A 14,601-nucleotide genomic window follows, 5' to 3' on the forward strand; every position below is an offset into this window, starting at 1 on the left:
TGGCAGGAGGCGGTGGCGTCCCCGTGAGAGGTTGCAATACCGTCCAAACTAAAATTAGTACAATAAAAAATCCAGCACCGAATATATTTTACACAAAAAACTCTTCACCAACTCGGTCGGGCGGACACACCACTCTGCCTAAGACAATGTGGGGTACCGGGCACATTCTACCACACGCTCTGGGACTGCCCAGGAATCACACCCTATTAGGAGGTGGTCATGTTCACGATCTCGCGGGTAGGTGGGGCTGCTGTTCTACCGGAACCAAAGAGATGTCTTCTCAATATATGGGAGCCTACAGATCTGAACCATATGGCTCAAGATTGGGCAACGTTAGGTATGGCAATATCAAAACGAAATATAGCCCAAAACTGGGGAACCGGGATTACTCCTACATGTCGTAAATGGTGTTGTGACATGGATGTAGTAATGGTGGCAGAAAAAGCAGTCTATGTCATAAAGGGTGCCCCAAGAAATGGACTCAGATATGGGGAAAGTGAAATGCTTATTGGGGCAACATATATGAGCCCCCACGGGAGGAGCCGACGTCGGATGTCATTGACTAACCGATCAGGGACCACAAGATGCAATGATGACTGTGATAACATGTGGTAGCCATGTTGTCAATGCATAGGAGACTTGTAAATGCTAAAGAGTCAAAAAGTCTAGTTTAATGTTTTATGATTCCTCAATGCACCATGTATGTACCATTAAAGTTTAATACTATGTAATGCTTGGAACCAGATATAAAATGTTAATCAATATGTTTAAAAAAAAAATGTGGTCACTGACAGAATATCAGAAACTGAAATTTTATGTCAAAGGAAAATCGTGTCAAAAAGAAAGAGGACAAGAATATCGAGAAGGTAACTTCCCTGTACCTTGAATATATATATACATAGGTTTCAGGGACGTTATAGTTAGAAATTAGCATTAAAAAAGTTGAAATTCACTGAAAAAACAACAGGTTTCGGGGGCGTTATAGTTAGTTGGACATTTCCCTTGGATATCTCAAATGACATCACTGATGACATCATTCACTTACTGTGTGTTTCTATAAAGTTTAAATGTTTTATATTTATGCCAAGGTGTATTGAAGACTGAGTGGGTGTATAAGTATCTGGATGGATGATTTAGTGGATGCGTGAGTAGCTAAATGAGGATCTATATGGGTTATTGATTGGTTGTCTCAGTATCTGTATGGGTGCCTGAGTGTCTGTGTGGGTAGGTGGGGGTGTGACTCTATGCATATATGTGTGAGTTAATGATTCACTGGGTGTATGGGTTCAAGAGTGCATCTGTGAAGGGCTGTATGGGTGGGTGAGTGTGTGTATGGGTATGTTGGTGAGTGAATGAATGCCTCAGTGGTTCATGTGTGAGTAACTGCATATGTGAAAGGGAGTATATGTGAGTGTTGGAGTGTAGAAATGACTATATGTGAGAGTGAGTTATTATGAGAGTGGCTGTATGGATCAGTGTGTTCTTGTATTAGTAATTGTATACGAGTGTAAGTATGTGTTAGTATATGTTTGAATAAGTGAGGTGGTGTGTGTATAACTGTATTGGTGAGTAAATGGGAGTGTGATTGATTCTTTGCATGACTGACTAGGTGTGTGAGTAACTCTATCGATGAGTGGTGGTGTGTGAGTGTCTGTATAGATATGTGAGGGGATATGATAATGCTGTATTGATGGTTGACTGCATGTATGAGTGACTGTATGGGTGAATGAGTGGATGTGTATGTAGACCTAGGAATTAGTGAGTTGTTATGTACTAACTGATATTGGTGTGTCTATGGTTTCGAAAATGGTAGTCTGTATTTTAGAGTGGGTGTATCAAAGGCTATATTAGGGTATTAGGAGGTGCATCAAATTATCACATGGATGATGTCATCAGTGATGCCATTTGAGATGTCATAAGTGATGTCATCAGTGACGTCACTGACCATGTTATAAATGATGTAATATGTGATGTCATCAGCAGTGCATTGCGGGGGCGCAAGTTATAGTTAGCTGCACTAACTATAACGGCCGAATTTTTATGGTTTTGTATGCGTGAAATGTCCAACTAACTATAACGTCCCTGAAACCTGTGTTTTTTCAGAGAATTTCTAAGGTTTTATAAATGCTACTTTCTAACTATAACGTCCCTGAAAACCTCTGGTTTTTACAGTGAATTTCAAAGGTTTTTTAAATGCTAATTTCTAACTATAATGTCCCTGAAACCTATGTTTTTCTCGGTGAATTTCAAAGGTTTTTTAAATGCTAATTTCTAACTATGCCTACAAAGGTAGGACATGTGAAGAAAGAGGAAGAAAAGCGCAGACAGAAGCAAGACAAATGCAGAAAGAGGCAACAGAAGTCCAGAAAGACGAAGAAAAGTACAGGAAGAAGCAAGAGATGTGCCAAAAGAACCAACAGAGGAGCAGAACGTCCTCCTGTGCACCCAACATTTTGCTGACAGGTACTGATGGTAACTGACTCTGACTAACCAGGCCTAGAGCCAGTGCTATGCTAAAAGACACTTAGATTACAGTGAAAACACCTACATACACTAGGGAACAGTATGTGTTGGGGTACGCCTGTGATTAGCATGACCTCCCCTGGATTTGCCATGAGTTAGTGCCTGAGCAATTGCATGAGTACATGAGTAGTGACTGGATGATTAGAGTGCTACAAGGAGAGTGCATGGTGACTTTATACGTGCTTGGATTGCAGCAGAGTGATTGGATAAGTACATGATGCTGGATGTGTGATTGGAGGAGTGCATGAGTAGTGACAGAGGGATTTCTGGAGTGCATGGGTACTACCTGGGTAATTGGAGGAGTGAATCAGTAGTGTGTAGGTGGTTAGAGGTCTGCATGGGAAGTGCTCAGGGGATTGTAGCAGTGCATGTGTTAGTGCCTGAGCCATTGCATAAGTACATGGTGCTGGCTGGGTGATTGGAGGAGTGCAAGTGTAGTGACAGGGTGATAGCTGGACTGCATGTGTAGTGCTCAGGGAATTGTAGCAGTGCATGAGTTAGTGCCTGGGTCATTGCGTGAGTGCATGGGTAGTGACATGATGATTAGAGTGCTGCAAAGAGAGTGTGTGGTAATTTTATAGGTGAGTGGGTTTTGGCGAAGTGAATGGATAAGTACATGGGTACTGACTGGATGATGAGAATACTGCAAGGAGAGAGCATGGTGAATTTATAAGTGCTTGGATTTTGGCAGAGTGATTGGATAAGTACAAGGTGCTGACTGGGTGATTGGAGGAGTGCATAGGCAATGGCAGGGAGATGAGTGGACAGCATGGGAAATGCTCAGGGTATTGTAGCAGTGCATGTGTTAGTGCCTGGGTCATCACATGGGCACTGACTGCATGATTAGAGTACTGCAAGGAGAGTGGATGGTGATTTCATAACTGCTTGAGTTTTGGCAGAGTGATTGGATAAGTACATAATGCTGGTTGGGTGATTGGAGGAGTGCATGGGTAGTGACAGGTGGATTTCTGGAGTGCATGGGTACTACCTGGTTAATTGCAGGAGTGAATCAGTAGCGTGTAGGTGGTTAGTGGTCAGCATGGGAAGTGCTCAGGGGATTGTAGAAGTGCATGTATTAGTGCCTGGGCCATTGCATGAGTACATGGGTACTGACTGGATGACTAGAGTACTGCAAGGATAATGCATGGTGAAATTATAAGTGCTTGGGTTTTGGTGGAGTGATTGGATAAGTACATGATGCTGGATGGGTGATTGGAAGAGTGCATGGGTACTACCTGGTTAATTGGAGGAGTGAATCAGTAGTGTGTAGGTGGTCAGAGGTCTGCATGGGAAGTGCTCAGGGGATTGTAGTAGTGCATGAGTTAGATCCTGGGTCATTGCATGAGTGTATGGGTAGTGACAGGATGATTAGAGTGCTGCAAGGAGAGTGCATGGTGAATTTATAAGTGCTTTGGTGTTGGCGGAGTGATTGGATATGTACATGGTGCTGGCTGTGTGATTGGAGGAGTGCATTGGTAGTGACAAGGAGATGGCTGGACTGCATCAGTAGTGCTCAGGGGATTGTAGCAGTGCATGTGTTAGTGTCTAGGTTATTGCATGAGTACATGGGTAGTGACTGGATGATTAGAGTACTGCAAGGAGAGTGCATGGTGAATTTATAAGTGCTTGGATTTTGGCAGAGTGATTAGATAAGTACATAGTGCTGACTAGGTTATTGGAGGAGTGCATGGGTAGTGACAGAGGGATTTCTGGAGTGTATGGGTACTACCTGGGTGATTTGAAGAGTGAATCAGCAGTGTGTAAGTGGTTAGAGGTCTGCATGGGAAGTGCTCAGGGGATTGTAGCAGTGCATATGTTAGTGCCTGGGCCATTGCATGAGTACATGGGTAATGACTGGATGATTAGAGTACTGCAAGGAGAGTGCATGATGAATTTATACGTTCTTGGGTTTAGAAACTTATGAGAGGAACACTGCTCAGCACCACAAAGACCAGAAGGCATTGAGATTGCCAAGGCGCACGAGGGCGTGGTTATGAGGGAATTTAGGGGCTGAGATTGCTGGGTGTCAGCTGTGTGAGTCTGCCCATGAGGAAGTGTGGAAGAGCATGAAACGCTTTGAGCCAAGAGGGCTCGTGTATTGGTGGGAGTGACTTTCTTCTGAAGCTGCAGCTGTCACCATTAAACGCTGAAATTCATTTCCTGCTGTGGCTTTCTTCAAGAGGACAACTCTTTGTTGGATTTGTTACAGCTCGTCCTGCCGTGAGGGAAGCCCTGCCGCGCCAGCAGTCTAATGCTGACGCCAACCCACGTTCGGCATATATGGGCAGGAATATGCAAGGTAACAGTTATACGGTGCAACTCCTGTTTGTGGGACACTTCCACAACCCACTGTGGTTTTATTGTTATTATATTGAGCGGCACACAAACAACTTATGAGAGGAACACTGCTCAGCACCACGAAGACCAGAAGGCATTTAGATTTCCGACGCCCACGGGGGCGTGGCTACGAGGGAATTTAGGTGCTGAGGTTGCTGGGTGTCAGCTGTGTGAGTCTGCCAATGAGGAATTACGGAAGAGCATGAAACACGTTGGGCCAAGAGGACTCTTGTATTGGTGGGAGTGACTTTCTTCTGAAGCTGCAGCTGTCACCATTAAACACTGATATTCATTTCCTGCTGTGGCTTTCTTCAAGAGGACAACTCTTTGTTGGATATATATATATTCACTTAAAAACCATAGGTTTCAGGGAAGTTATAGTTAGTTGGACAATTGACTCATATAAAATCATAGAGATTCCCCCGTTATAGTTAGATGAGCTAACTATAACTCGCGCGCCTGCAATGCACTAGTGATGACGTCACATATTACATCACTCATGACATGGTCAGTGACATCACTGATGACATCACTGATGACATCTCAAATGACATCACTGATGAGATCACTGATGACATTATCCAGTGAATGTGTGTTTCTGTAAAGTTTAAATATTTTTCATATATATCTATGCCAAGGTGTATTGAAGAATGAGTGGATTTACAAGTGCCTGAAGGGATTATTTAGTAGGTGCATGACTGACTGTGTGAGTGATTGAACGTGTCTTACTGACTGCATGGGCTAGTGACTAAACTCTGTGAAAGTCTGTATTAGTCTCTCAGTTGGTGGGTTGGTGAGTAGCTACATGAGTGTTTATATGGGTTATTGATTTGTTGTCTGAGTATCTGTATGGGTGCCTGAGTGTGTGTGTGGGTGGGTGGAGGGATGTGTGACTCTGTGCATAGATGTCTGAGTGGGTGATTCACTGGTTGTATGGATTCAAAAGTGCATCTGGGAAGGGCTGTATGGGTGAGTTAGTGTGTGTATGGGTGTGTTGGTGAGTGAATGAATGTCTCAGTGGTATATGTGTGACTAACTACATATGTTTTAAGGCAGTATATGTGAGTGTTGGAGTATATAAATGACTATACTTGAGAGTAAGTTATTTGAATGTGGATGTATAAATGAGTGTCTGCTTTCATCACTGATTGTATAAGACAGTAAGTATGTGTTAGTATCTGCATAAATTAGTGATGTGGTGTGTGTATAAATAATGGAGTTGGTGTGTATAACTGTATACATGAGTAAATCGGTATGTGATTGATTCTTTGCATGACTGACTAGGTGCGAGAGTAACTCTATGGATGAGTGGCAGAGTATGTATGTATAGGTGTATGAGTACATATTATAGTACTGTATTGATGAGTAACTGCATGTATAAGTGACTGGATGTGTGTGAAGACCTAGGAAATAGTCAGTGGTATGTAGTATCTGGCATTGTTGTGTGTACGGTTTCAAAAATAGTAGTCTGTATTTTAGAGTGGGTGTATAAAAGTTTATATTAGAGCATCAGTATGTGCATCAGATTATCACGTGGATGATGTCATCAGTAATGTCATTAGAGATGTCATTTGAGATGTCATCAGTGATGTCATCAGTGATGTCACTGACCATGTCATGAGTGATGTAATATGTGACGTCATCAGCAGTACATTGCGGGCACGCGAGTTATAGTTAGCTCAACTAACTATGACAGGGGAATTTCTATGGTTTTATATGAGTCAAATGTCCAACTAACTATAACGTCCCTGAAACCTATGGTTTTTAGTGAATTTGAAAGGTTTTTTAAATGCTAATTCCTAACTATAACGTCTGTAAAACCTATGTTTTTTTCAGTGAATTTTGAATGTTTTTTACATGTTAATTTCATATTTTATTATTTATAAATCCTATATTTTTTGTATTTTTTTGTAACATTTTGGAACTCTATTATCCTTTGTTTTAAAACTTTTAAAATTATGTAATGATTTATATTTTCACCAAAAATATGAATATCTTTTTTTGGAGAAATCTGGAGTCCTGTACTGGTAGTGTAACAAGCTCCATCAGCACGCAAATCCTATCCGCCATATTGCTAAACTCGTAAATGATGCGCATTTCGTATCCGACGTGTTCGTGGCACCGCATCCAAGTAACATTATGTACGTATGAGGTCGCGCCAGCTGCTGCTTTGGTATGCGACGGGTACGCAGTACCAAGCCGTGCGTTACGTCATGTATATATGGGGTCGTGACCGCTACTCGTTGCGTATGCGACGAGTGCACGCTGCCAGGCCCTGTGTTACGTCAAAGACGTATGGTGTCGTGCTGGGTACGCCATTCTCTCATTGTTTATATGTCTCAAAACTATATCTAAATAAGTTTAAAGTGTATATGAGAGTAAGCGATAAACTAAAATATGTTAAACATTTATATATTTCTAACTGTAATAAACTTATATTATGGTAAATATATTTTCTCAAAATCACGTCGGTGCGTTCTCCTTGCGAGCTCGGTGCGTGATTGCCATGTGACCTTAAAAAAAAGCATTTTATTTGTTCATAACATTTCCCATTGTAACAGTTGGAGGACCCGACCCATTTTAGTGATTCTCTCTACAGCGTTTGATGAGAGACACCTCTTCTGCTTAGAGAGCTTTTTTAAAAAGTTTTTTGCTGTGTACACATATCTTATACTACACACAACTTGCAACGATCATCTTGATCAATATTCATGGTCTGTACCATAGCCTTTCATGTGTGCTGGCCATGCATCTGAAACGTTACATCAAATCAAATGTGTGTTACACGATGACCCTGGTGTGTGTGTGTGCGCAATATTGTGCTGCCTTTCGGCCTGGGTATTGGTGGCTCGAAGGAGTATCATCAGCCACGGGCAGAGTGCACATCCTAGATCACATGTGACAAACAGTAAAGAGTAATGTGTATATTTGTGTTACAGTATGCTCTATGCTTTATCAGTATAGTAGTGTGTCATATGTGAGACTTTCAGATTCACGTTTGACATGCATTGCTTGACTGTAATGAGCGTTATCACTGTATATGACGTAGCCTCACTGCTGATCCTCCCTCCATCGGAGCACACTCACATGTGTGCGCTTCGCGATAGCAACACTTTCAATAATACTGCACACCATTGCATGTCTGCGCATATCCACAAGCTTGACAATGACATGTGATGTCGGACATTCAATGTTTTCGGACAGCAGCTCATTACCAATAGTTGCCGCCCTCCCGGTACATGCTACATTAATGTAAATTGCGGATTGTGTGACGTCAAAACTACAACAGGGACACACATATAAGTACACTTCCTGGCCAGGCAGGAACTGAACAACGCCCAGGTCCCCAGAATAATTATTCACACCCCTACGCTGGCCTGGCGTACGCAAGTCCAGCCCACTTTGCGTATGTATAAATAGGATAACGACGATGCCACATGTCCCAGTTCTTCCATTCTGCCTCAGGTGATATGGCCGCCTCCACCTCGCATATCACAATACGCAATAGAAAAGGGATCCATGAGGTGTACACCATCCTCGCAATCAAAACTCCATTTGAATGGTGAACCCTGCTGGCCGTCGTGTTTGGACACACAACAATGACAGCAAGTGAGCAGTGGGGCCTGGGTGCACAGGGGCTGCAATTGAGCGCGGTGCTGCGGGAGGGGTGGGGTGCATCAGCCTGGGTGCGCAGGTGTGAACAAGCGATGTTGCCGTGCATAATGATGTGATCTCTGACCTCATTCAGTCACATCTCTGTCTCATTTTAAGGACCTGCTGGACCATACTGCAGGCCTGAGCCAGCGGGCAGAGCTGCCCTACAGACACATTGCATTGGCTTTTGGGGCACTGTAGTGAGCTGATTACTAAGTGTACATGCACACAGGCTTGTGCCACTGCATTACACGCGCACATTATGCTTCTAGCATGGGCTCTGTTCCTTTGTATGTGAACGTTGGCATAACATATTATTATTTAAACTTGTGTATTCTCGTACGCTCCAACTCCTCTTTGAACCACGATTACCACTAACAGTTGGTAGATTGTACTTCAAAAGGAAGGATGCACTCAACTGGTGTTCTCTATTAAGCTTGAAATAAACCTTCATTTACCTCAAGACGTTTCCAGTATTATATTATTTCTCCCTTTTCAGACTCTGAGTTAGTTGCACCAAAATGCGCACAGCACGTGCTCAGCCCGTGATGATGCCCTGGGCATTCTGACGCCTTCCATCATGGTATCAAGACACCGTCCCAGACCGGAGACCTGCTGTGCCACCCTGAGAGTGGCACCCAGGAGTCGGAGCTCGCACCGGCACGTCATTGGACACACCGGTGGTGGCAGGTGAGCCGTGAAGCCTCGGTGCGCAGGAGCTGCAATTGAGCACAGTGCGGGGGAAGGGGCTGGGGTGCAGCAGCTTGGGTGCACAGGTGAAGGCAAGCGATGTTGCCATAGATAATAATGTAATCTCTGGCCTCATTCATATCTCTGTTTCATTTTAAGGACTTGCTGGACCTCACTCTTTCTCGCGGACCCCAGCGTCCCAGACACATGGGTGACAGGAGGTGAACAGTGAGGGCTGGGTAAAGTAGGCCGACGCACTGTCTCCTCCTCCTTCTGTTCTTTTGACTCTCTGTCCCCTTCTCCCTTCCACCCACTCACTCTCTCTCCCCTTCTCACTTTCTTCCTTTCATTCTGACTACCTTTCTTTTACTCTTGGACATGGCACACCGACTTATGTTTATTTTTTGTCTTGCAGGTTTTGTACGCTGCTTCCGGAGGAGTCCCACCCACTTATTTCATGTTATACTGTTGTTTCTTAGAATAAAATTGTGTTTCCATTTATTTGGGTTGTTTTAATAAAGGTTATATTTTTACCAATAAAAAATGAGTGTATGGGTCTTCTTTTTTTGACAACACTTGTCTGTAGTTTATTCTGAAAATCAGCGGTTGATAGGAGGTTATGAGGGAAAACATTTGTAATTTTGCGGTGCACCTACCAAATATAAACCAACAGACTATTACATAAATGAAGCATGCCTAATTCTACAACTGCAAGGGTTCTATGAGTGTATCACTTTATAACACCATGAGTACTGCCCGTGTGATTACAGAACCAATAAGGCACTGCCTAGGGCCACCGAGGCTTCAGGGACTGGTGAGACCCACCCTGCATATTTATATAAAGCCCCGGAGGTTGCCGATCCCCGGACTTGAGTTGGCCTCGAAGCCCCCTGAACAATTAGTAAACAATATCCGGGGAGGTGGCGATCCCCTAGGCTGCAAAACGTCTCTGTGCCCTCCCGTGCCTAATTTACATGTGAGATTAAGGTCCCCAGTGCTGCAGAGACCCCGTAATATAATAATAGGATTGGCCCCGGAAATTACCCACCAGGGGGCTCATTTAAATGAATGGGTGAGTCCTGCTTCATTTTTTTTTCTCCATTTTTACCATCCAGATCCGCTTTATTGAAGTGATACGAGGTTTTCCTCCTCTCGCTTCAACGAGGCAAACAAGGATTTGCTATCACAGGGTGGAAGTCATGCTCCCGCCCTGTAATAGCAAACATAAATGTCCCGCGGATGCACACCCCGGGACATTGTATGAGCTGTGCAGGGGAGGTGGCGCTCCATAGGGCCATGATGCATTGGTTACTGCATAACTACAGAATTAGTATAAACGTATACTAACACTGCTTGCACACGTGTAGTACAGCGACCAGAGTGTAGTGAAGAGGCAGAGGAAGCCCAAAATCAAAACATATAAATCCTACCAGAAGTCGGATCACATAGTTCGATGAGCTGATGACCCTGGGATGAGTAGAAACAGCTTCACGAAGAAAACAGGTCTTCAGCAGAACGCAAGGAAGCTTGAAATATTGGTGAGTGCTGCCTTCTTTTTACCTTCTCCCGCTTCTTGGCAAATTTATGTAGTGAAGAGGCAGACAGCAGTGGTTCCGATAAGTAGATTTATTACAGGAAAAAATAGACAGCTTAAACAACCACCAACAGGAACAGACTGCAAGGCAACTGTCTTCTCCAGCACCGTGTACAAACTCCCCAAGATTCCCCTCATGACAGCCCTACATTCTAACATTACATAATTATATTCTAGTAGCATTGCATACTAACATTCTACTATGACTTACATTGGAATACTACACAGAGCACATGACTTTACAGCAATGAGCTCATGGTTTCATCCACGAGTCTTGAGACCGGTAGAGGTGAGTAATTCGCTTCCCACTCCCTGTATTGTATAAACGCAAACTAACACTACTTCCACAGGTATGTTACAGCACCCAGAGCACATCACTTTACAGCAATGAGCTTACGGTTTAGGCTTATGGTTTAATATCTGAGTCTTCAGACCAGTAGGGGTGAGTAGTTCGCTTCCCACTCCCTGTATAGAATAAACGCATACTAACAGTTATACCACAGCGGCCAGAATGCTACAGTGCCCAGAGCCCATCACTTTACAGCAATCAGCTTGGTTTGATCCCCGAGTCTTCACACCGGTAGGTGTGAGTACTTCGCTTCCCACTTCCGGTATAGTATAAACGCACAGTAGGGTCAGTAGTTTGCTTCTCACTCCCTGTATGGTATAAACGTCTACTAACACTACTTCCACAGGTATGCTACAAAGACCAGAGCACATCACTTTACAGCAATGAGCTCACGGTTTAGCCTTTCAGTTTCATACCCGAGTGTAGCAGCATCTCATCTCAGCACCAGGGGCCATATGTAGGTAGCCCAATACCGGTCGGTAATGGCCGATTTTCGGTAAAAATCACGTCACCGACCGGTATTCAGGCTTTCTGTATGTAGGGGGGACATTTCAGGATTCGGTAATTTACCGAATCGGTATAAATAACCGAATCGGTAATTTTACCGATTCGGTAAATACTGAACCCTGAAATGAGATGTAGAGGGAGTGTGTGGGTGTAGTGTGGATTCGTTATTTACCACCAACTGAAAGTTGGTGGTAAATGACGAATGTATTAGTTAATGCATTATTTGGCCCTTAGATGTGTGCAATGTGGCAGACACACATGCCCTTAGGGCATGTATGTGTGCCACATGTGCACACATGCAGGAATCAGGGGTGCAACAGGGTGTCACTGTGACACCCTGCCACCCTTGATTGTGCTCCCCCCAGTACCGAATCGGTATTTACCGATTCGGTAATGGTAACTGGCTTCCCATTGATTCCTATGGGCCTCCTGGCCCATAGGAATCAATGGGATACAAGTTACCATTACCGAATCGGTAAATACCGATTCTAAAATACCGACACTTACCGAATCGGTATTGTTTTCCCTACATTACATTTACAGAATCGGTAAAATTCGGTATTTAAGAATCGGTAAATGTAATTTACCTACATATGGCCCCATGTCACTCTGAGCAACACCACACTTTCAGACCGATAGCAGTGAGTACTTTGCTTCACACTCCCCCACAGAGGTTACAGTGCTCCTATCCTCCTGTTTCCTAATCTTTTCACCCTTTTTTCCCCTTACTCATTTCAACAGAATCACAAAATGGCTGCCAACACTTCCTAGTTGCAACAGTTCGCAGCCAATGAGCAGCAAGCTCGTGCTCGTAACGCCTCAGCCAATCAGATGGCAGAATTCCCAAATATCAATATCTGTAAATTTCAATATTTCTCTAAAACTACAGAACGGATCTACACCAAATAAACAAAAGTGTGCTTTCTAGACCAAGAGCCTTCTCCCTGCCAAATTTGGGGTAATTCCGTTCACCCGTTCGACCTGTAGCCTTGTCTAAAGTTTCCTATGGAAATTGCATGGAGAAAACAAGTTTTGGGACCCCCTTTTTTCTCGCCCCCTAGGCGAATCACCCCCAAACTTTCAACATAGGAGCTGATATGAACAAAGAATTAGTTTGAAAATTTTCATGAAGATTCATCAAACAAAGCCAAAGTTATAAGCAAAACAAAAAATGTTCTTCCTATGGAAACTTAGTCCTAACTATAACTACCTACTAGCGACCGCCAGTAGATAATTTATATTTCTATATATATGTATGTATATAAATATTACCTACTGGTGGTCGCCAGTAGGTAGTTATAGTTAGGACCTATTATCCATAGGAAATCCACAGCATTCTATTTGAAATAACTTTGGCGCCGGTTGACTAATCTTCATGAAATTTTCAAAACTGGTGGGGCGCTCTCATCCACTCCTCTCCTGAAAGTCTCGGGGAGATTCGTCAAGCGGGGGCTGAGAAAACAGGGGGTCCCAAAACGTGTTTTCCCCATGCAATTTTCCATAGGAACCGTTAATTGCAGCTGTAGCCGGAACTGCTGAACGGAATTACACGAAATTTGGCAGAGGTAGCCCTTGGTTCACACTCGTGCCTTTTGGTTAAATAGTGCAAATCCATTCAGTAGTTGCTGAGAAAATTAGAGTTAAAAAGATAGATATATCTGGGCGGAGCCTAACCACACATCTCATCGTGAGATCTGATTGACTGTCAGTACTTCATCCAAGAAGTGTTGGCAGCCATCTTGGGACCAATATACATGATAGCACCTCATTAAAAAGCTTTGCAGTTAATAGAAGGTTTTAAGACTTTAGTTACATTATAAATCATTTGTTGATGGTACCATACTCATTTTAGGAATTGTGGAGTGTTCTAAGGTGATTTTACCATGTGAAAAAGCCTTCTGCTGGGATATCATGAATCATGTTTGAGAGAAAACTATTTTCTCATGCTTTTCCCACCGAGGTTTGGAAGGTGATCTATAAGGTAAACTGAGAGCATATTTTCTGTAAATTCACATTATCTTTCTCAGTCATGTGAGAATGAAATCTGACATTCTCAGTAAAACATGCACATCCAACAAGGGCAGAGACTGTCAGTTTATTCCTTTGTGTTCTACTGCAGCTTCCCAGAGTGTTCTAAAGAAAAACTAGACCACTAACAGTCCTATGTATGACATACGTATGGCACATGTATGGCACACCTGAAGCCATCTTGATTGGAATAAAGTGGTAACTCTTAAAACATTTAATTTAAAAAGGATTAAAAAGAGGGGGTTTATTGAAAATGCAATAGGTCTCGCCCTCGTTTAAGTTAAAGCAATTCTGTTTCTAATTAGGTGGCTTTTTAGCTTTGCTTTTAGTAGTGTTTTTCAAACTTTCATGTACATAACATGCATATGTATGCATATATGTATATGTATATGTATGCATTCATTTATATTTGTATTTATATAGATATGCAGATTATATATATGTTTGTATATGTATGTTTATATATACACATACATATGTAAATGCATATGCATATATATGCATATATATATATGTGCATATGTGTGTGTGTAGAGAGAGATAGAGAGAGGTAGAGGTGTAGAGGTGTAGAGGTAGAGGTGTAGAGGTAGAGAGGTAGAAGTTGAGGTAGAGAGGTAGAGAGGTAGAGAGTAGTAGAGAGAGAGGTAGAGAGTGGTAGAGAGATAAAGAACAGAGGATGAGTAACAGAGAGTAGCGAGTAGAGAGTGAGTAGTAGAGAGTAGTAGAGAGAGTAGCAGAGAGTGAGTTCTAGAGAGTAGTAGAGAGTAGAGTGAGTAGTAGAGAGTGAGTAGTAGAGTGAGTAGTAGAGAGTAGTTGGGAGTGAGTAGTAGAAAGTGAGTAGCAGAGAGAGAGTAGTAGAGAGTAGTAGAGAGTGAGTAGTAGAGTGAGTAGTAGAGTGAGTAGTAGAGAGAGAGTAGTA

This window comes from Triturus cristatus, chromosome 8, assembly GCF_964204655.1.
Source record: "Triturus cristatus chromosome 8, aTriCri1.1, whole genome shotgun sequence".
Lineage (NCBI taxonomy): Eukaryota > Metazoa > Chordata > Amphibia > Caudata > Salamandridae > Triturus > Triturus cristatus.